The 23,992-nt window shown below is 37.4% G+C and overlaps 2 long non-coding RNA genes across 2 annotated transcripts in view; one reads left to right on the top strand and one right to left on the bottom strand.

Moving 5' to 3' along the window:
- Positions 1-23,992, top strand: part of LOC311444191 — a 433,978-nt gene that overhangs the window by 379,269 nt on the left and 30,717 nt on the right. Inside the window, exon 6 of the long non-coding RNA XR_014697698.1 lies at positions 17,203-17,283. This is a non-coding gene — a long non-coding RNA (uncharacterized lncRNA). The remainder of the gene's footprint in view (positions 1-17,202; positions 17,284-23,992) is intronic.
- Positions 149-22,240, bottom strand: LOC311444199. Its single transcript, XR_014697720.1, has 3 exons — positions 21,461-22,240; positions 8,675-8,781; positions 149-1,277 (listed from the first exon to the last, which is right to left on the bottom strand). It is a non-coding gene; the product is annotated as an uncharacterized lncRNA (long non-coding RNA).

The raw sequence follows: 23,992 nt of genomic DNA, 5'->3' as shown, positions 1-23,992 counted from the left end.
TGGTGTGGGCAGGAAAGCTGAGCTGACCACTGATAACAGGAAGGCATAGGAAGGAAGGGGGCTCTAATGCTCAGTAAACCACTTTGTAAATCTGTGCTGATGACCTGAGTGAGATGAGGAAAGAGCTGTGCCTTTATCGACACCTTGCTTTTTTTTTTTTTTTTTTCTTTTAACATGTACCAATTTGCTGTCATTCACACAGTGACATAATGGGGTCACAGTACCGGGACTGAAAGGAGCATCAGTAGCACTAGAGGCCCTCATTAGCTGCCATTGTTTCCAAGGACTTTGTAGGAGAATACCATGGAATACATATTGTAGTAAGCAGGAGCCAGTGCTTCCTGCCCTCAGAAATGGCTTTCTAAAAGGAGACGATTCAGAAATGCTTGGTCATATCACATAACATTTTTGCAATGAGCTTCACTGACTTTATGAGAGACCAAGGTATTATTCAATGGATATTGAAAGGCAGTTAAATAACAAAGCAACTATCAGACATAGTCATGGGTTCATGAAGGGAAAGTCCTGCCCTAGTATTTTGATTTCCTTCTATGATAAAGTCATACACTTGGTGGAGGACAGGATGGCAGTGGACGTAATCTTTCTCCATTTCAGTAAGGCCTTCAGTACTCACAGCATCCTTCTGGATAAATTGTCCAACTGTGAAATAAACAGGTTCATGCTGTGCTGCCTGATGAACTGGCTTGATGGTAGAGCTCAAAGGATTGCAGTGAATGGGGCTACATCTGACTGGTAGCCGGTCACCAGCAGTGTTCCCCTGGGCTCGATTCTATGGACAGTTCTGACCAACATTTTTAGCAATTATCTGGATGCAGGAGTTGAACGTATCCCTAGCAAGTTTGCTGATGATGCTGAACTGAGAGATGCTGTTGACTCCTGGAGGGATGAGAGGCCTTGCAGAGGGTTCCAGATGCCCTTAGTAATATGTTTTAACTTTTGGTTAGCCCTGAAGTTGCCAGGCAGTTGGACATGATGATCTTTATAGGTCCCTTCCAACTGAGCTATTCTTCTCTGTTAACATTAGTGGAATGTTTCCTGTAACAAATCAGGAGGCAGTTTACTCTTTTTAATAACAAGAAGGTAAGACACGTCTAGAGTTTGTGTCAAGCTTTCTGGTCCATCAATGACAGATCCAGCAGTGAGGACCAGACTACAGTACAGCATTTCTTCAATGTTACTGCAGAAGAGCTTCTCTTGGTCACTCCATCAGTTGTCTTGTACATGACTACCAAAGCAGAAGTAAGAAGCAATGAAATCTAAAATACAACATAATATATCTTCTTTGTATTATTGTAAATCATTATACAGAATAAAAGCAAGGTTGAGTTGGGTCCAAATTGACTCAGAAAACTTTGTCAAAACGTATTATGCAGTAATATGGACAGGAAAAACAAACAAACAAACAAACATATTGTTAGTTCCTATTTATTTAATGACAATATAAAATTTGAGCTATGTATTTTGTGCATCAGAAAGTAATTGTGCATGACCAATTTTTGCTCTTGGAAGAATTTTACCTTGTGGCTACATTCTATTTGAGATGATTTCAAGGGATACTTTTATCACCTACAGGCTTTTCAGTGGTTTGTACACGTACTGAAGAAGTAGGGGAAAAGAGAAAAGAGACTTTGTTAATACATAAATTAACTTTCCAAGAAAGTCGGGATTCATATAGCACATTTAAAAGCTGTGCAGGCCTTCTCAGTGAATTCTTGGTGAATTTGATGGTATCACATGCTTCCCAGTAATCTGCTGAAGATCTCCAAAACTAGTGAAAGACACTTCTGCCTCACAGATACTTGAAATATCTTGAAAACTAGCCCAGGTTTCCCACAATGGCCAAATCCGTAAGGAAAAAAAAAATGAAATAAATAGCAAATGCATAGCATTCTTTACTGGATTCTGGTAGATAATTTACAGTATTTTTTGATTCAGTAGATAATTGACATTTCAGAATTAAACTTGCTGTAAAGCTGGAAACAAAGCAATTGTACCCACAGCCACAAACCCCTATGTTAGTTTATCATCAGATATCTCAAATAATTAATGAAAATCTTGTATTAATATCCTATATTTCTCAGTACCTGTGCAGACCAAATTAATATGGAGTGAGAATCTGGAATACATTATTTGTGGGGCGTTAAAGCCGAGGGTGTTGCTTTAAACATTAATTTGAAAGATGTAATTTGTTAACGCACTTTTTCATTATACATTTTAATAACACAGATAATACAATGTGCTATCTTTTGTGCTTTGCAGAATTGGCTATGTAATACTTAGAATGTGAAAACTGTGTCATAGTGAAAAACATGCTGATTGAAATTACAGAAAGATGACCCAGGATTTTAAATAATACAGCAAGTATACCGAGCAGCCTGGCAATTACTGAAGTCAATTACCAGACTAGTTCTGAAGAAATGCTTTCAGTGCAAGTTAGATAACAATAATGTAATTTTATCTTTTCTTTTCACTCCTGCCACTCAGAACTACCCCAATATTTGAAATATCTCAAGGTCTAAACAAAAAGTAGCTGTATTGTACTAGTACGGTCAGAGATTTGTGCATTTAGCAAAATCAATAGGTTCTGGTACTACCACTGTATTCTATATATTATGACTATCGTTACTAAGATATATCCAAAAATTTGATTGAAAGACTATATATTTAGGAATTCTTTAAAGACCACTTGAAAGCCAAGCTTCTTACTACAATGGAAATTATCATTAAAACTCTTTGAAAATAAGCCTTTAAAATACATTTTATAGCACATATTTATAAGCCTTTATAATTCCATCTCTACTCCAAGATGTTTTCTAGAGATAAATCAGAAGAAAGGAGGAGAAGGTATACAATGGGAAAGATAATAAAATTGAAAGTAAATGAAAAGAGTGAATTTCTATTTTCTTTTCACGAAAATGACTTGTATATTTTGCAAAACACTAGGCTAAAAGGCTAAAATAGGGATTTCATCTGAAATGTAAGCTTGAAACAACTTTGAATAGTTTATTATTTTATATCTTTTTTGAAGTATATATTATATACTTTATACAGTTCTACAGTTTTCTTGTAACATTAATTAGAGAGTAAGAGAAATGAAAAAAGAGAAAGGGAAGAAGGATGCTATGGATTTCCATTAGTGCTACTGTTGGGTGTGGTATTTTATCCAAGCAGTAATTGCTTTTCCCTTTATTCTCTCCAAATCTCCATGTTCTCTGAGGCCTTTCCAGTCCACCTTGCAAGCTGCCATTTATTTCTTTTAAAGTAGAAGAACTGACCACAATTTCTACCTCAGCTCACCTCTAGCCTCTACCAAGGGAATGAAAACAGGAATAGAACAAATATTCTCCACACTAATGTATTTTTTTATTATTTTTATATATACATATATATAAATGTATATATAAATGTATATACATTTATATACATATATATAAATGTATATATAAAAACCAGAACTATAAACATCTCAAAATCCCTGTTCACCCATCTAGTACTGACTGAGATCAGCTCTGAAAAGAGACAGTTACAAAGAAAGGCATTAGAAACACTACTGAAAAATATTCCTCACAAAACTTCTGTAAGACAATGCAAAATAAACTACAACAGAGTACAGGTAAACAGCATACATACCTCAATATCAGCATTTTCATGTGGCTATAGAAATCCCATGTCATTGGCCATTGGGGGACATCTCAGCAATTTGGGGCATTCCTCAGGGAAAATATTCTGGCTTTTTTCCTGCTTTTTTTTTTTTTTTTATAAGACCCAAGTAATTGCTCTGAAGTGTTTCCTATCCCCTTGGCAAATGGAAATATAAATATTTTATATGATGATGGTGCAACTTAATATATTTTTTACAATTGAAATGTCATTGTATTACCAGCACAATGGGTCAAATTTGCCCTGCAGGAGTTTATGGTGACAGAGTGATACCAGGGCTGGGAGAGGATCAGAACAAGGTAAATATGTCAAAAATATGGGAACCAAGGGAATGGTTTCTCCAGAAGGCATAAACAAATCTCAGAGCCTCCTTTTATATTTTGATGGCTAATTTGGGTAAACAAATAGTGAAATCAGGTAAGCTGTGTGACACACATTTGATGGAAGGACAATGGCAAGCAAAGTTTGAAGAATCTGAGCCTCACAAAAGCAACCCTCTTTCATATTCTCACTCCTGCCTGCCAATATAGTCAGCTGCATTTCTTTTCCTTTTTATATTTGAAGCTGCATTTCTTTTCCTTTTTATATTTGAAGCTGAATTCAGGAGCAACAAGTGAATACGAAGCAACCAGGAAAGAGCACAGAGAAAATTAAAATACAAAGGAGAAACACACATTCTTTTCCTTCTTCCAGAACTGAACAGAAAACAAGTTCTGGAAGTGAGCACATGTACATAGGTGGTGACAAGGAGTTTCAAGGCCAAAATTGCAATGGATTATAGGGGTGACTTCTTGGTCCTTTGGGTGCTTGAGGTAGAGATGGAAAGGGACAATTTGGGCCTCTTGGATTTGAGCAGATGATTCTAGACCTACACATCAAACACAAGGCACAAAGACTTTGGTATAACTTAGGCTGGGTGAATCTGGACATAACTATCCTCTGTGTTAACACACATGTTCCTCTGCTCTCAAGAGAGCATTTTTTCCGGTACAGGTCTTCATGTTCATTCAGCAGGCCCAGGCATGGGTGAAGGGGTGAAAGAAGTAGCCACTATTTGCTCTCCTTGCCTATTAGAAGATAATGTGTATGCTGGATGCTGGATTTAAACTGCCTTCTGATACGTGTTGTCAGTCAACTAAGGAGAATGTGAACTGGATGTAAAGTACCATCTCATTCAAGTGCAATATTCATACAATTTGTTGAATGTATTTGAACATGGAAGATGCAAAGCAATAGTAAATTCTTCCTGAAATCTTTAATCCTCACAGAATTAGTATTTAGGATATACAGAAGAGAAAATATATCTGCATAAAGAATGTAGTTAACAGCTTCCTCAAAGTTTGATTTCTGTTTTACTGATTCTTTCCAACCTGTGCCCTGTAAGAGAGTACTTTTTCTATAGGGCTATGTGTTTTAAATATGATTTTATTTCATGTCAGGGAATTCAGTGATTCAGTAGCCACTGCAATGCTTAAAAAAACATTTCTGGGGTGAAAGGAGATGAATTTAAAGCAATCACTATTCCTTTTTCCTAAGGAATGCAATTATTTAAACAAGTGGATCTGTAGAAACATACAGTTTAGGTCTGGAGATGGGAAAGAGTACGTTGTTGCCTAGGGGAGTGATGTGATGTAAACATTTTTCTCATGAATGCACCTATTTCTCTACCATTGTTTCGTATTTACCTTTTTAAATGTATGCATTCTTCGGGAACTGAAGTAAATGGTGCACCTTGATTGCCTGAGGGAAATATTACCTCCTTAGTCTTCTATTTGAATTTTGAAGTCTCAAGCCAAGACAGCGCTGTGTTACTGCACTGGTGTTAAAAGGTATTTTGCAACCAGATTTTTGTTTAACCCAAACAATAATAATGCTGCTTGCTATTCATCTAAATTTTCTTCCCAGAATTACGTTAAAATCGTTATTCCCATTTTATAATTTGTAATCAGATGGAGATAGAGAGAGGGGAAAAATAACATTTCTGGGCTGGACAATGACATACCTGAGGAGGCCTGGACACTTATGGTGAAGGGCCAGTTCTCTGAACTGTCGCTTTCATGGTAGTAGGCATGGTCCTGCCCCCATGGCCTTGTGAGTGGTGCTAGTCTAGTAGTTATGTGGTCAAGGTAACCATTCAGACATTCCCCAATAAAATACAAATAACAAGGAATAGACATTCTATTTGTCCAAATGAGCTCTTCCCCTGTGAAAGTGGGAATAAGGCTGCTCAGCTATAGAGGAGCTGTGTGGATGCATTCACTAACGGCTGGAGGACCATCTAGGTACTTAGATGAATAGCAAGTCAGTGGGGCATGGGAAAACAGCTGTCACATTTATCTTCTTCATGCCAGCAATTGGGAATCATTACCAGGATCCTAATACACCAAAGGATCCTTTGCACAGAGATGTTCCTCATTTATTTGGCTACAGATACTCAAAGTGTTGCTTTGTGGTGTAAAGTTACCAGTGCAGAAGGAAGAGTTTGGGCTTAAATTATTTTGGGGACTATTTAAGTACAAGACATTAAAGCTGATTTGCTCATTTCCAGTATCCTCTTTCTCACTGTACCATAGGGAGCCTGTTTCTGTAAGCCAATCATCCTTCTTCTTAAACATATAGAGAAATTATAAAGGATAATTATATCTCAGGGGCACCTTAATTGTCCCAATTACTTGGCCAGTTTTGACAGTCAGATCTGATGTAGAGAGGGGAGGAAGGAGATCTGTAGACATAAGATAACATTTCATGTGGTGCTTAGACAATACTTAGGGCCCAGATATAATAATCACAGTGTCTGTGTTTAAAAGTATACTATCTGCAGTGTAAAAGCAGGGGAGAAAGAGAGCTTCAGTGAATTCTGTGAAATCCTTTATCCAGTCAGCCTTCTGCATGAGATATACAGCATTAGCACTAAATCAATTATAATTAAACTGCATGTAACCAAAATTGGCAAATTCAATTTCCCCCACATTTCATTATAGCTTAGCTGCTATAATGATGGATTGAACTAAGCCACCTTCCACAATATCTTCAAGGTAAAGTCATTATCAAATATAATTTTACTTTTCACTTTTTTGATGAAAATTAAGCAATATATAATTACCCTAGATCAGTGATGAGGTTACTCATTCTGGTAATGAGTCAACAGTCAATATAAAAACCCTGCCATCACACTAGGGTGCACATATTTTACAGAAACCATTTCAGTGGTTTTTTGCTTTTTTTTTTTTTTTTTTTTTTTTTTTTTTTAAGGTATAGTGGATATTCTTTTGTGTTAAAAGATAAAAGCCAAATATTTGAACTTACATCCTGACTCTAGCTTGAAATAAACAAACAAACAAACAAACAAACACCTTCCGAAACTTCCTCTCCCTACAACTTCCAGAAAAAGAAGCAATTAGCCTCTTTTATTGGAAGGCTCTGATGTTAGTATGGCTTCAAGAATGTAGTTAATGTTGAACATATCCTTATATATCTTTGTCTTTTAAAGAGGTGTTTTCTTGAACTAAGGTTATGGTTAAGTGGATAAATAGAATTAGAGGCCTTCTACTTTTTCTGTCTGAAAATGCTGTTACATCTGTAGCAAGGTTTTAACATCTCACCCAAATCAGTAAAATATTATTCTCATCATTAAACCAGCAGTTCCGTAAAAGTAATTGGATCAGATATAAAATTAATGATCATTCACAAGGTAGTTCTTTGGAGTAATCTGGAAACAGGAAATGATAAACTAAAGCAAGACTTTAATAAAATTCTCTGGTCCCCAAATGTCTAAGTTAGTTATTTTAAATCATAGAATCATAGAATATCCCAAGTTGGAAGGGTCCCATAAGGATCATCAAGTCCAACTCCTGGCCACCTCTTCCTGATGCCTAAACTGCCTAAACTTCCCCTGCCTCAGCTTAACACCATTCCCGTGGGTCCTATCACTGGTGTTTAAAAAATCACCTTTTTACCAGCAAGGCATACAAGGAGCTGGCAAAAATATCTATATGTAAAATGCACATATTTTGAATAGCTTTGTGAAGTAGAAGTATCCGGCTCCTTCAGTCCAGAAATATCAGTAAAAACTAATCAGAGAAACAAAAACAAAAAAACAAGCAGGTTACATTTGATAAAAATAAGGACTAATACTCAGTGTCTCTGAAATCATCAGGGACATATCTATGCCCACATTGAAATGCAGCACAAAATACATGTCCACGATGAACCACTAGTACTAGGCATAATCTATAGTCCCTACTCTTAACAACAAAAAAATTCATCATGTGAAATAAATGTGGTGATACAGTCAAAAGCTTGCTACTGAGCCATTCTTGCCACTGCATGTATCGTATATCATACTGAGACTCACTGTCAGATTAGCTCTTGAAGAAAATATCATCATCAAGTAAACTCTTAGATTATTATAAACCACTCTAGGCAAGCAGTGGGGAGAGCCATCAAATCCTTTTCAAAATGACTTGTTTTATTGGAAAAAAATATTAAAAGCAAGGAACGTAACAATCAGCTTCAAAGTCCAGACCCTCTACCGTCTTCTGCTCTGATTCTAGAGATTAGCTTTTCTATTTTCTACTGAGAGATCTGCCATCAAAAGAGAATTGTATTTTCATTGGATAAATCATTTACAAGTAGTTTAGGTCTTTGGTCTTAAAGGTTCTGCTTGATTGAACAGAACTCTTCTCCCATTTCAAGGGCATTCAAGTGGAATCTATCTGTAAACTGGTCTTATCACCTACAAACTCCTGTCCATTTGATACTATTACAGACGTAAAAAATTATCAGCTGGGGAATTGTGTATTGAATTTAGCTCTTAGGGAGAATTATTCATTTTAGAGTTCTCAGGACTCTGGCTACATGGCTACTACATGGGATACTGCATCACAGAGATTACATGTCCAAAGCCATTAGTTAATGCAAAGTTGTCCACTAATCTTGATGCTGCAGGCTGCATGCTTGATATACCTGCAAACAATTGATATAGATCACATACCTGAAGGACAAGTGAACTCCTGGAAAATTCATAGGCAAAGTCTGAGAGCCACAATTCATTTGCTTGTGAGCCATATGTGCACCAAGAGCCACAAAGTGGTCATTATTCTGGAAATAAAAACAAAAACAGGTCCTTGTACCTACTATGTTCCAGTACCTTCCATACTTTTTGCTAAGCTAGCCTTAGTATCAAGGCTGTCATTACTTAAAAGTGCAAATAATGTATTCTGTCCAAAGAAAACTTTATAATCACTTAGCAGCATTGATCTTATTTCCTCTGGGTCGTCACGATTTATGTCCATCTTACACTTGGTAGAGGACAATGGATCAAAGAGAGAGCATATGTGCTTGTGCCAGGACACAAATCCATCCATTTTAATCTTTTACCAAAGATTGAAACCTGCGCTATTTAAATCTTGTAGATGTCAGCCAAGCATAGATCTTCTGGAGTATGAAATAGTAGCATCCACATACTAATTTTGCTTTCCTAGTGGCTCAGTTTGCTTCCTTCTTGGCATTGTAAAATCTCCAAGTACAATATTTTTCAGCATAAAGAAAATCAGTCAAACAAGCATAAATAAGTGCCCATGCACTCCACTACAGTAATCAAAGTAGTAGAAAGTATCTAGGCTCCTGGTTCTTCATTTGTGCTCCCTTTCACAGACGGTTCTTCATATTCTTAGGGCTCATTCCATCAGAAGTGATTCATGGTACTCTGCAGAGCTCTCTGGTATGGTACAGGGTAATACAGCTGAAAGCACACTTGGATTATATTGATATTCACAGCCATGGATGCCTGCTGCAGAAAGCCTATTGAAAATGGAGAGTACATGATAATAAGCTCTTCTCTGCTGTCCCTTAAGGGAACTTTAAGTCTGATTTAAGTGTGCTGCACATTTCAGAGATAAAATGCATGGCACATGTGCTAACCTCCAGTGCTTAGCTACCTTTGGCCATCATCTCCTAACTCACATTAGTTAGTACTTAATAACAATGACAGTGATGATTTAAGTATTGATTCACACACAAATACAGTATTTAATTTTCTGTGGTACACAGGACCTCTCGGAGAGAATAGTAAATTATACCACCTTCTAACAAATTGATGAGAATGTAGCTGCTTTCATAGATATGTAGTAGAGTACAATTGATCCTTATTACATTCTGCTAACAGGATTGAAAATCCCAAAGATAATTTCACTATAAATGCTTGCCTTGCATTGGCAAAATATACATGGAAATTTCATAGCCTTGCTGATTTTTAATCACTACAAGTTAAATTATTCTTTCTGCATTGAACCTAACAAAAATTTATGGGCCAGTCAAGTTAAAACGGAATTAAAAGGGGTGATCAATAAGCTTGAATTTCACCACTATCAATAAACTTGAATTTCACCACTGGTTGCTGTGATTTCACTGAAATTTGTAGAAGTCAAATAAGCCATATAACTGTCAAGTTGTTAGTATATATTTAAATACGTGCTACAGGTGTTTCTGAATAGATAGTTGAAGATCCCTGGAAGCAAGGTAGACAATGCTGAGCTCAGACAAAAAAAAAAAAAAAAAAAGTACTATTGGAGTAAGACCAGTTCGTTAAGCAAAACTTAATCAGTGTTATTGTTAAATATGTTTTATTGTTGTTGTTGTTTTTGTTTGTTTTGTTTTTTAACCTCTATACCTTCTGAACAATTCAATTCATTTAACTGTGTTTTAGCTATTTTTCTTACCCCTGCCTTTTTCCTACAAATCCATCCCCTCAGGTAGCAGTAAATATGAGTTACACTCTTTACCCAACCTTACAAGTGGAACTAGTGCATATATACTGATTATATTGCAAAGTTACAGTAATATAAGATCACAGTCTTTGATTCACAGTCTCCCACTTTCCTATTCTGTCTGTATGTTGTGAGCAACAGCTGATGACAAATTCTTGCAAGCAGTATGATGAAGTGTGGATAATTCTATTGCATATTTGTCTTCAGCCAGTTCATGTGAATTTTTCTAAGAGAAGAGGGTTAAGCTTACTTCTCATTGCCCTGATGGTGGATTGTATTCACAATAATACACAAGGAAAAGGAGAAACATGACAGGAAAACCTGGGAACTACATGAAGGGCAGCGTAGCAAAGAAAATAGCAGAGGAAAGCTTATGAAAAAAACAAGAGCACCTCCTCCCAGACTAAGAACTGTAGGAACAATAGGAGCTGCTTCCTCTTTCCCATAAATCAGAAAAATTAAAATGTTATAGCTTGCCCCTATTACTGAGGTCCCACAAATCATATTCTATAGCTTGTCTTAATAAGACTTTAGAAATAATTGTTTATGTTTATATTCAGTAGAACCTGCATTAAACACAGAAGGATACACAATAAGACAGCAGATAGAGCAGGTAAAACTACTTATTTACAAAAACTCGGGCAAATAAATGTTGGAGTTTTGGAAAACTACCTCTTCAAACATCAATTTTATCGTGCCTATTGCTTCCACTACTAATTTGCTCTCTAGGGTACTAGCAGGTAGGGAGGGATACTGGGCACTTCATCCCTTCATTGGCTGAACATACACAGATGAAAGTTGCATTTCAGACTTTATCCTGTAAGATGGGAAACAACAGAAAAGTACCATGTACAAAGCAAAGAAACATATTAAGGGAGGCTAAAAAATGATCCAGCAAAAATATTTTCAAAGGAAAAGTAAGTTTCTAAAAACTATTTTTTTTTTTTTAACAAAGAGTACAGTTTTATTAGAAAACAATCAAATTTGAAACTGGCCGAAAATAAAAAGGGTGCCCAGCTACAACTTCCAGGCTACATAATCTGAAAGTAACCCAAACTGCCTTGCTTTTTTTTGATAGCATTGCCGTAGTAATTTTCCTAAAAGATGGATCAGAAGATGCCTGTGTGACAACTATCACAGATATCACAGAATTTCTAGGTTGGAAGAGACCTCAAGATCATCGAGTCCAACCTCTGACCTAACGCTAACATTCCCCACTAAACCATATCCCTAAGCTCTATATCTAAGCGTCTTTTGAAGACTTCCAGGGATGGTGACTCCACCACTTCCCTGGACAGCCTGTTCCAGTGTCTAACAACCCTTTCAGTAAAGAAGTTCTTCCTAACATCCAACCTAAAACTCCCCTGGCGCAACTTAAGCCCATTCCCCCTCGTCCTGTCACCAGGCACGTGGGAGAACAGGCCAACCCCCACCTCGCTACAGCCTCCCTTGAGGTACCTATAGAGAGCGATAAGGTCGCCCCTGAGCCTCCTCTTCTCCAGGCTGAACAAGCCCAGCTCCCTCAGCCGCTCCTCGTAGGACTTGTTCTCCAGGCCCCTCACCAGCTTCGTCGCCCTTCTCTGCACCCGCTCAAGCACCTCCATGTCCTTCTTGTAGCGAGGGGCCCAAAACTGAACACAGTACTCGAAGTGCGGCCTCACCAGAGCTGAGTACAGGGGGACGATCACCTCCCTAGCCCTGCTGGTCACGCTGTTCCTGATACAAGCCAGGATGCCGTTGGCCTTCTTGGCCACCTGAGCACACTGCTGGCTCATATTCAGCCGACTATCCACCATCACTCCCAGGTCCTTCTCTGCCTGGCAGCTCTCCAACCACTCATCTCCCAGCCTGTAGCTCTGCTTGGGGTTATTGCGCCCCAGGTGCAGGACCCGGCACTTGGCCTTGTTGAACTTCATGCAGTTGACCTCAGCCCATCGGTGCAGCCTATCCAGATCCTCCTGCAGAGCTTTCCTACCCTCAAGCAGATCGACACATGCACCTAACTTGGTGTCATCTGCGAACTTACTGAGGGTGCACTCGATGCCCTCGTCCAGATCATCGATGAAGATATTAAAGAGGACCGGCCCCAGCACCGAGCCCTGGGGGACGCCACTAGTGACTGGCCTCCAACTGGACTTGGCTCCATTCACCACGACTCTTTGGGCCCGGCTATCCAGCCAGTTTCTAACCCAACGAAGCGTGCGCCAGTCCAAGCCAAGAGCAGCCAGTTTCTTGAGGAGAATGCTGTGGGAGACGGTGTCAAAAGCCTTGCTGAAGTCAAGGTAGACCACATCCACAGCCTTTCCCTTGTCCACCCAGCGCGTCACTTTGTCATAGAAGGAGATCAGGTTCGTCAAGCAGGATCTGCCTTTCATAAACCCATAAACCCATGGGTTTTATGTTTTTTATGTTTAACTACAGGCTTTTATGTTTTTCTTTCCCTGCTTATGAAACAGCTTCTACAAATGTACCCAGAGGAAAATTGACCAACTTACATCATTGGCCAATCTGTCCTAAAAATCTAATTGATTTTAGACAAATAACTCAGCTTACAGAATCAAAGGACATCTGAAGTGAGAAGGCACCTCAGACCAACCAGTTCATCCTGTCAGGGCAGAGGAAGCTAAAGAAGGCTGCTGAGGGCCATGTCCATTTGGGCTTAGAAGATTTCCGTGATGCTACAACCTCTCTGGCCAACCTCTTCCAGTGCATGAGTGTCCTCACATTAAAAAGGTGTTTTGTTGTTGCTTGTTTGTTTTGTTTTTGTTTTTTAAACGTTTAAATGGAATTTCCTGTATTTGAGGTTGTGCGGATTGCCTCATTTTCTTGCTGGGCACCACTGAGAAGAGCTCCATCTTCTTCTTGCCCTCCATCAGATATTTATGCACATGGAACAGATCCCCCTAAGCCTCTTCTTCTCCAGGCTGAACAGTCCCAACTCCCTCAGTCTCTCGACATGCTCCAAACCCTAAATCAACTCAATGGCTCTTTGCCACTCTGTGGCAGCCAGTGTTCAATTTGAATTTTACCCCTTTTCTCTATCATGTTTATCATGTCTTTATTGTTCAGTTATTCCCAAGGGTGAACTAAGACTCTCCTTATTTCCATTTTCTGTCCTCATTGCCTTCATCTACTGTTTGGCTCTTCTAATCACACATCCCCAACTGCACAGTTTTGATTGCATTATGCTCACTGGCTTGAGGGTCACTGATTTACAAGACTGAAAACTGTTTCAGCTGCCTAAAAGAATAGGGGAAGGACATTTTTGTCCCTTCATTTTAATTGCAATAATGCGTGACTGCACCACTGAAATATTTTGGGGATAGTAAATGCAACAGAGCTGCTACCTTACAGTGATTGCTCATGGTGAGTTTGATCACTGGAAGGTGTTGTCTGCTGCTTTTGTAAAGCAGTTTCAGAACTTGACTCCCATGGAGCATAATGCTGGACTGCACAGCCTGAAAAATACACAACTAATTAGGTTAAAATATCAAAGGAAAATAATTCATTAATAAGTCTCTTGAGATTTAATGCCCGTATGGGCCTGTATGCCTCTTTCAGAATAAATACTTTGATGAGCTGTTCATCTCCACTCTTTTTTTATTTTTTTTTCCTTCTAATATCTTTGTATTTAATCTTAACATTGAAATTCAATTGCTTGAAATTCAGTTGGGTTTTTAGGAGTTCTAATACCCTGTGAATTACACCTGCTGGGAACTTCCTTTACTTATACTTTGCACTTGGTAGCTTGATGGAGGATGTGTTCTCTCCTAAGTCATTACTGTAAGTTGGGAGATTTATTTGTTCAGTTGGATTTACTTTTCAGTCTCTCCCTCAGGAGTATTACTGCTGTCTGTCTGACTTTATCTGTTTTCTAATCATCACTTGAGCAGGGAAGGCTACTCCAGAAATGCCTCTGCTTCCATGGATTTGGGGAGTTGTCTACTGGCCACTGAGTAGTGCTGGGTAAAGGAGAAAAAGCATGTTTCTGCCTTGTAATAAGCAAAATATTTTACTGTCTGCACTACAGTATCACAACAACAACTCTCATCACAGAGAATAAAACTTACTTCATGCCCCAGCAGAGCTTACAATACTAGTATAAGGAGCGAAAATACACATGGATAGAGATAGAAGGGAGCACAGAAGTCTTCCCTGACTTAATATGATAAATTCCAGGTCTTACTTCAAAGACATTGTTGAACTAATTTCTCCTGTTCTTCATCTTTCAAAAGAAAGCTGGAAAAATTGAGGAGACAGAAAGTTGAAAGATTTGGGCACTTGAATTATTTTTTAGTAGAAGGACTTTTATCTTTCAGTTTCTGATTTCTGGTATCTATTACGGTAAGGTAATGCTCCTGGTGCATGTTGCTTTAACTTGTTTGATTAAAGAACACACATTTGCACTCTTTTTTACATAGGTGCATGTATGCACACAAAATGAGCATATATACACACATTTTAATATGTTCTTCACTAATTTTTATTTGTAACAACACCTATTTAATCTTAAAAGAAACTAATACATGCAGCATAATGTTAAACAATCAATTTCGGTACAAGAAATGGGGTTAAACTACTGAAGAAATAAGCAGAACTAGATGGTCCTGTGTGTTCATCTATCTCTCCAAACTATTTGCAATTATTTTATGTCTTACTGTATTCAAATTTCTTCCATAAAATGCCTGTGTTGAAGCAGATTACTAGAAAATGACTAAGTCTAATTCTGCCTCATCAGACAGAATACAGAAAGATGAAATGAAATGAACTGTAGGTTTCAAAACAGAAACAAGAAAATAAACAGTAAAGAGGAAAAAATAACTCTATGAAATTATATGTACATTCTCCGATACATTAAATCTTCCTTTTACTACCATTCACTGTTTTGCTTTCTTGCAGATTAGAAAAAATACATGCCCATGCAATAAAGTTCTGCCTTTCCAGTCAATTGTAAATAACCATTTTAAAATATGCATTTTTCTGATTTGTTCTTTACCCTCTTCTATGCAGTGAACATGCTTTTGTCTGTTTTATGTCTATCTTTTTTTCTCTCTCGCCTACGAGAATGGTTTCTGTGTCATTACTGATATACAAACGTCAACACAACCTGATACAAAATGGAGATGGTAATGAACAAACAGGTGACATTTCAGTCTAACATTTTAGTGACATTTACTAGCATTTTAGCTTAAAAATGTGTTGAATAAAGATTTTTTTTTTTAGACTTGAGCCCAAGTCTGAACTTATTTGTACTGGATTTAATCACATCTAATTTAACTGAGTTTCTAGAGTAAATGATAGTATGAGCAGAGCCAAGTTACTAGCCAATGGTTGTCAAACTGTGGCTGACAACCCTTTGGTAGTCATAAGTGGGTCACAAAGTCACACGAGCTTAGACTTTGCACAGCTCTGTCCTTCTCAACCAGACCCAATAATTTTTACTACTTCATAAAGACTCACATGGAACAGAAACCATATTTTCCAGCTGACTCTATAATATACTCTGTCATGCTGGAATACACAATATTTACCTATCTAGGTCCTCCTTGTTCATATAAGAGACATAAAATTATCTCTGCCTGCAGCCACTAGCACCTCCATCAGCCCTAGAAAATTAAATTTTGTATGCAATATAAAATAAGTATGAATGTTCTGCAGAGCTTGATATACTACCCAAGATATTCTGTGCGCTCATCGAAAGCCTTTGGAGACAAACATCTAGATAGACGAACCTAGCTTCTATCTCAGAAAGACCTGAGGTTATATAGATGTACCGCAACCACTGAAATCAGGATAGCAACTTGGGGCAGCAAAACAAAGCATAAAACTAAATCCAAACAAAAATATTTTCAGAATCAGAGCTTAGGAGAATGCTAAGGATATCTATAAAGAGACTATATAAATAGTCTTCTATAGTTGGCTGTATTTTATTTTTCTTCCCACTCTATTTCAAAACTGACTCTCTGTAGGCTCCAGATAGCAGAAGCCTGCAGAGAAACCTATCCCAATGCCACCCCCACCCTCTCTAATCTACATTTATTATAATTAAAGTATAAATCATACAGATCAAATCTTCACAAAAGCCTCTATTGTTTTACATTGGCTACCCTTTTTATTCTGATACTGCAGATAAGTTGTTTCCTTATTCATCATCAGAGAGATTGTTAAAATGTAGGCAGTGACATGACGGAGTAAATGTATGAAGGAACAGAAGACAAATCTTTTGGCTGGCTCATCTTATTGAATATCATCTGATAGCTTTCCTGATGTAAGTATGTGGAAGAGAAGAAACAGTTCAGAAAAGTGTTAAATATCCTAATATCATGTTGCCTACAAAATATTTTATCAAAATTATGGTTAAACCAATAATATCCAAAGAGAGGCTGTCGTTGGATAATTGCAATCACTTGCTGTAAGCATTTTATAAATAGAGCATTTCAACCTTCAATTTTAGAACTGCTTCTATTCAAAAATTAAATTATTTTTTGTTACAAACGTAGTTTAAAAATGTCCCAAACAGAAAATGAAATTAAAATTTTAATTTGTTTTTGAGCAAAATATTTTTGGAGGGGAAAATTCCAAAAGATTGTTCCCATAATTTTTTGGATCAACCACTGAACTGAAGAGTCCATAAAGAACACAGTTGTACTCTTTAACTACAAACACTGTAATGTTACCTTGCGTTCAAGTGTGTTACTGTTTCTTACACTTTATATAACTAGAAGTTATTTAAGGCAATGTTTTTCTCTTATAGGTGTAGATATTCAGAATATGGAAGACCTGATTCCTGCCTACGCCTGTCCAAGATTATACAATAGAAATAATTAATCTGATGGTAAGAAGAGGACGCTTATGTTCTTAACCACTGTTCATAGCTATTGAAGAGATTCTCTGAAACATACCGTTAAATATTTTCTTGCTAGAATGGCTATTGCCAAACTACAAACCACGTACTTATGCACATTGTCTTAAAAAGGGAGTAAAAATAAATAAGAGCATTCACCACAAATACTCCCGTGAAAAGGTTCCTTCAGAATGAGTTAATAAATGGGTTCAAGCCCTGCTCACTGCACTCTGTTGATAAGACGGCATTCCCAATCCTACCTCACAGTTCCAGCTGAGTTTGTTCATTTTGTGGAGCACAGAAACTTTATAATTTGCCTTCTCTCAGACATAATTGCTACATGTGTGAAACAGTAGATTAATTTGTCAGGGTTATTATGGTAGTAAGATATGAGATCCTCAGACATGAACGTTTTTGGCCATATGGATAAAAGTTACAAAATGGTTGAGGTTGGAAACAGACCTCTAGAGGTGATCTTGTCCAACCCCTGTCAAAATAACCCCAGTGTGTTTACAAGAAACAGACTCTTTCTATGCTCTGATCTAAGATGCTATGAAAGTTTAAATATTGTCAAATTTATATTCAGCAGACAAAAAGTATCTTTTAATCCAACCACAGAACTTGGGTCTTCTGAGATTCAATTCAAAGTTCCTAATTAGCTCTTTTACCTATATATTCAGTTTCCACATATCATGAAACAGAAATTGGCCATGAGGGAGAAGGCTGTTGATAAAGAACAGAAAATTCAAATGTATCTGCTGAGACAACAACTGACAATTAGGCAAAAGGTGAAAATACATAATCTTGAACAAGTTAGGGAAGGGCAACGGGTTATGCATGAAGTGTTACAGTGGCTTGAGGAGCCTTGGGATAATGAATTCAAGGGGCAAGAGCATGAAAACAGCGACAAATGGCTGCTCCATGGAGGTGGCATTTATGTGGCATGATGTGGCAATTTGCACATATGCCCTTGGCTACTGATACATGATTTGGGATGTTCTATCAGACCTCAGTTGTTTATTTTCCCTTTCAGTTTGACAGCCTTTGTGTTTGCCTTTAAACAAATAATTTTGCTGCCCAGTGAGACAGAAGCAGAGAAGGTTGTTAATAGGCTATCTGCACTGCCATGGCAATCTCCTTGGGAGATAGCATGGAGGTTCAGCCAGCATGGCTTTGTCTTGCAGCCAAGTCACTTTTCAAACAGCTTGTCCAGGCCCAGAAGCTTTTCCAGCAGCCTGCATGCTGCAGAAGGCCACATGATTATTCTGCTAGAGAGTGGGAACCCGCCAAGCCAGAGCTCTGTCACTATATTAAGTAAGAGTTTGTGAGGAAGCCGTGTGAATTAATCAGGGAGTAAGACAGCAACTTGACTAAATCACTAAGGAAGAGTCCTACAGTAGTAATGAGTTATTGTGTCCCCTGCTCTGGGGAAAAAGGAACATATGTGTCAGGAAGCAACGCTGACTATATAAAATAACCTGGACAAATTACTTGGGGATCTACTGCAGAACAAGAAGAAAAAAAATAGTGCCTGTATCTCTTTTTCCCCCAAGTGCCATTGTCACAGAATAGTGCCTGCTTGTTTATTTTCTACTCAGCTGAAAATCTAAAGATAAAACCAGGATATTTCAATTGCTTATATGTATTACACAGGGAGCAACAGAATTAGGTAAAAAGGAAAATAATTGCCTTTTAAAAATCACTAATCCATCAAAGAAATCTAGTTTGCAGCTGTGAAAAGTTCAGGCTACATGTATTCTGTTCTGAAAGTGGCAGGCTTGTGCTTCAATGGAGACTGCACAAAGCCTGCCTGGATTCTCCAGCATGTTACTGGGCAAATAGAAAAATGTCTATATTCAAACTCAAGTACTTCATGGTTATTAATGGAGAACCTATGGTACAGCAAGTTGATCATTAATATCTGTGAAATATTCTTACATTGCACATCCTCAACAGCAGTTTACCCAACATCCTAAAATTCAGGAAGACTACAGTTATATATTTTTAAGTGTAATACCTACAAAAGTACCTAAGGAGGCCTTATAAAAGATAATTTTTGAATAATCTTCCCAAGAGAATGTGAAAGTTTATGATAACTGCAGTCTTATGGTTTTGTTCTTGTTGTTTGTTTGTTTGTTTTTAATCAGTGATAGAGCTGAGTATAGTCCTGTCCTGTCCAGTCTCTCCTCTCCTGTCCTGTCCTCTCCTCATCTTTGCACATCTGATAACTCTTCCTTGTTTGTCTGATCTGCACATATGTTCCTCACAATGCATGTGAGTATATTCTTATGAAAGAGATGGTTTTAATTCTATTTGGCAAATGTGGGACTGAGACACAGTGATTATTGCCTGTGTTTCTTAGCAACTGCCTGAGATGCTTGATTTGTTGAGACTTACAAAGAGAGCCTGTGGCAGGGAGCAGTGCTGGCCCATTCTCTTCCCTTCCAAAATTCCCATATAACCAAGGACACTGGAGCTAGGCAGACACCCCTTATTCCAGCGCTAACATGAAGTAATTCCACTGAACATTTCTACAAGAGGATCATTACTGTTAGGCTAGCTTAATCTCTCTGGCTCTGGTTCAAGACCCTGGTCCACAAGAGTACCCAGCTGTGTTCCCGTTATTGTCCATATTTCTTATCGAACATAGCATGTTAGTTCATCAAGCTGAATAAGGTCCTGCTTCATTCTCTGGTGCATTAACTTCCTTTAAACCGTATTCTATATTAGCTGACTCATTGCATCATATAGCTTTTAAAACTAAAGGACACAGTGTGCATAAACTTTGTAGTTAAGATAACAGAGTGATATTCATTTGTGTATGGTAGCAGTTCTCCCACATAGCACAGGAGATAAACTGCTGCTTGAGGCATGTGACAGCCTTTAACACTTATTTGCCTTTTCAGAGTGCCAGCAAAATTTCAAGGAAGAAACGGCAATCACCCATCACCAATTACTTTTTCCCACCAAATCTCTTCCTTCAGAATGTATCAAGAAAAAAAAAAAAGAAAAAAAAACAACAAAACTCTCATTAGGGGGTTATTGTCTGTAGTTGAGGATGTAAAAAGGAAAATAAAAACCCCTATTGCTAGGCTAAGAAAGTATTCCCTTCCTTAGTGTGTAAATGTTAATCGGATAAAATAAAAGGCAGTACTAATGGCTGATTTAAACCCAAAAGCCCAGAGACATTTACATTCAGTGCATTCACCCAAGTAAGCCTCTCTACTGAACTAGGGTAGATGATGCAGTTTTCAGCCACAATCATGATGCCTAAGATCAACTGGATAAGTCAAGTACAAAAAGCAAATCTAGCTCACTTTCCTGATTTTTATTATCACTTTAATTTTACTTAATGTTCCTTTTTGTCATTTAATTTAATCTTCATTTGAAGGGCTGTAGCTGCTACAGCAGAGATGTAACAATATACAGGGAGATCCCCTTTGAATCAGTCTGACCTGAATGAAAGTGAGAAAGCTAACGGAAGCTGCAATAATACTGTTGCATTTCTTCATTAATCTTTATTATGCTATAATTTTTTCACAGTAAAAAGAGGTTTGCGTGTCAGTGCTGGCACTGCATAGAATGCTTTGTTGATACTGGCCTTAAAGAATTCTCCAGCTACCCAGCATTAGATGGGAATCATGAGCAAGGGCCTGTAGAGTCTGTACCCAGCTTATTTTGTCACTACCAGTTTTGTGATAAATCTCCCATCTCCCACTGAGTAACATGATCTCAGGGATCAGGCAACAGGACAAACAGAAGGCTGCAGCTGACTACAGGCTTCTATTTTGGCATGGTACCTTGAGGGCTGGCGTATTTCTTCATTACTGTTCTATATGCATCACCTCCAAGTGATAAACGCATGAAATACCCAAAATGAGACATAATCTGAGAACTGGAAAAACAGAGGTTTCCTTTGCAGACAGTAATCAAAGACCACCTCATTTCCGTTCCAGCCAGCATACAGACAGCCTATGTCAGGTTTATCTGACAGTGCATCCGAGCTAAGTTCTTCCACATCATTTGGCATTGTGAATTTTAACGACAAAAAGTGTATTGTCAAGAGGATTTGCTAAGAACTTTTCTTTATCTTGTCTATGCTATTGCCACATCTTAAACTGCATTGAAATCAATAGGCAGTATAGCAAAGCCAAATAATATCACTTACCTATATTTCCACATGTTCTGAGCCAGGGCTTCCCAGAAGACTACAAAAGGTCACATATAACCTGCAAAGAATTTGTAGAAGATTTTCAAAGGAAGTCCTTGCTGGAGACATTGCATTTAATGTAGGCATTACATTTAAGATGAATTTTGTTATAACAGCCCTCCTAAACTGATTTCTGATGTTTTAGCATCCTCTCATGAGCAACACTTGGAAGTCCTTCCTCAAGATTTTCTAAACCACAGATCTTTTATTTTTAAATTATCAATGCTTGTTTCTATTTGAAGGTGACATGTCTGGGAAAGTTTGAACAAAATGCCTTCAGGCCTCTGATTTATGAAACAATGTTAAAAATACATATTCAGGCGTTCATTTCAATGACTGCCTCTTACTACCAGCATTAACATGACAGTTCTCTTCATGATTACAAAAATAAATATCCCCACCCAGAAGCATTACTGAGATGGTAAGCCTGATGGATCCTGGAGTCTGGTTTTAGAACATCGAAGGAACTCTTTCTCTGAATATTTGTAAGAACTATGCAGAATTGATATTTGACTAGAGTAGTGTTCTAGCTATATGAATTAAAGTGATACTTTCCAAGATACTCTCCTTGCACAAAATATTCACTTTTCAATCAAATTGTACAACATTAATAGTACTATATTGAAGCACAGAAAAACAAAAAAATAAAACTTAGGACACACAATTAAATACATAACTGGGGAAATAGGGAGTGGCTAGGAATAGACAGCAGCAAGGAAAGCATATCTAAACAGAAACCTCAGGTTTTACATTAAATTGATATTTTATCCAAAATTTGTTTTAACTCCTTGTATTAAACCTCACCCCAGGTGGTAATCTGCATGTTGAGAGCATAAATCCACAAGCGTCAAACTTGGACACAAGCTGCACCTTCAGTCACATGTATTCACTTAAAAGGATCTCAAGGCTGGGTCAAATAAGACAAGATCAATCAGAGCACTGAACATAATAAAAATAAATAAAAGAATATCTTGTTTAGCAACCTCCTGTTTGTTTCAGAAAAGTTTATTCCTTGTGTATTAGCAAGAAGCATTTTTGTTCTTTCGCTTCCAAGGTTCATGGTTTAGGTTGCTAAACTGTCAGTCCTATTGCTTCTTTCCCTGGATATCAGTATGAAGGAATTGTATCTTTGCAGCATGAAACCAGCCCATCTTGTTCCTCCTCACAGCAACTGTCAAGAGGAGTGCTCTGACTTCGCAGTACAGGAAATGGATTTCTTAGATGCACCACTGATATACCTCAGCGCGTACAGCCTGGGGAAGTCTTACAGATCTTCCACACAGCACTGACTCAGGGGACTGAGAACAACAGTTGAATTTCTATACAAAGCTGACACCAGTGATTGTGCCCATGCTGTGTAAAGTAGTTATATTATCCTTTTAGTTGACATGGGTACTCCAAATGCTTTTATATCCACTTTGAATACTGAGTTTGAATAACCTGGGTATATCCACCAGCAGCTTTATTTCAGAGAGATTAAATATGTAATATTTTATAACCCAATTTAAAGATGTCCCATGCAAAATTCAGGATTGTTTTTCAATATATAATTTTCTGTTAATTTTTAAAAAAGCTCTTGCAACTATTTTCATTTTATTATTTGAAACTGTGGAATGATGAACATATCAAAATACAAAAATCTCTACAGAAACTGTGATATTTAATCATTAATCTATTCTTGTAAAATGAAATTTTAACCAATCATAAATTTAGATATAATCAGAACTATATCTGTCACTATATAATTAGATCGCTTAGTTGTCAAATAACAGAAATCCATTATCTTTACTTAAATCTCTAGTTTCCAAGGCAATTTGGTCTCTAAAGCTCTGAAGAGCTGGTAGTTAAATAAGTGTAGGGTTTTTGTTTTCTTTTTAACATAGAGAAAACTAAAATTCAAAGTGAAGGACAGAGACTTATGGAACAGTAACTAAACAAAGTGAAATCACAGAACATAATTTTTGTGTATAAATAAAAATTCTGGATCAAAAAAGTAAATAAAGAAGAAGAGTGCCTAGAAGACATCTTGAATGTTGTTAGAAAACTCCACTGTTGCAAGAGTCTTTATCCAATGCTTTTTATCATTAATGAATGGACTCCATTAATGGAGTCTCCAGATACTTTATTTCACTTTTTGCAAATCTACTCATAGCAAGGTTTAGAAATAATGCAGAAAGAAGCTTACATGAAAAAGAAATTAAAAGAACAACCCTAATAACGGATTTGGGAAGGGAAATGGACAACCCTCATTTGCTCTTCAGAGAAATCCATCAATTGAACTAGGTTCTAAATCCAGAAGATAAATAGAAATATGTAGACTTTAGATTAGATTGTAGATTAATGCAGGATTTATTTTGAGCTGTGTTGGTTTTCCATTTATGGAATAGCTTGTGATTAAACAACAACAACAAAAAAATATGTATGACTAATTTATTTTTTTCCTCCCTTTTCTCATGCCAGTGGGAGAGGAACTACCATTTAATTACTGTT

Source organism: Aythya ferina, assembly GCF_964211825.1.
Source record: "Aythya ferina genome assembly, chromosome: 13".
Taxonomy (NCBI): domain Eukaryota; kingdom Metazoa; phylum Chordata; class Aves; order Anseriformes; family Anatidae; genus Aythya; species Aythya ferina.
This window is presented reverse-complemented; position numbering and strand designations above follow the sequence as displayed.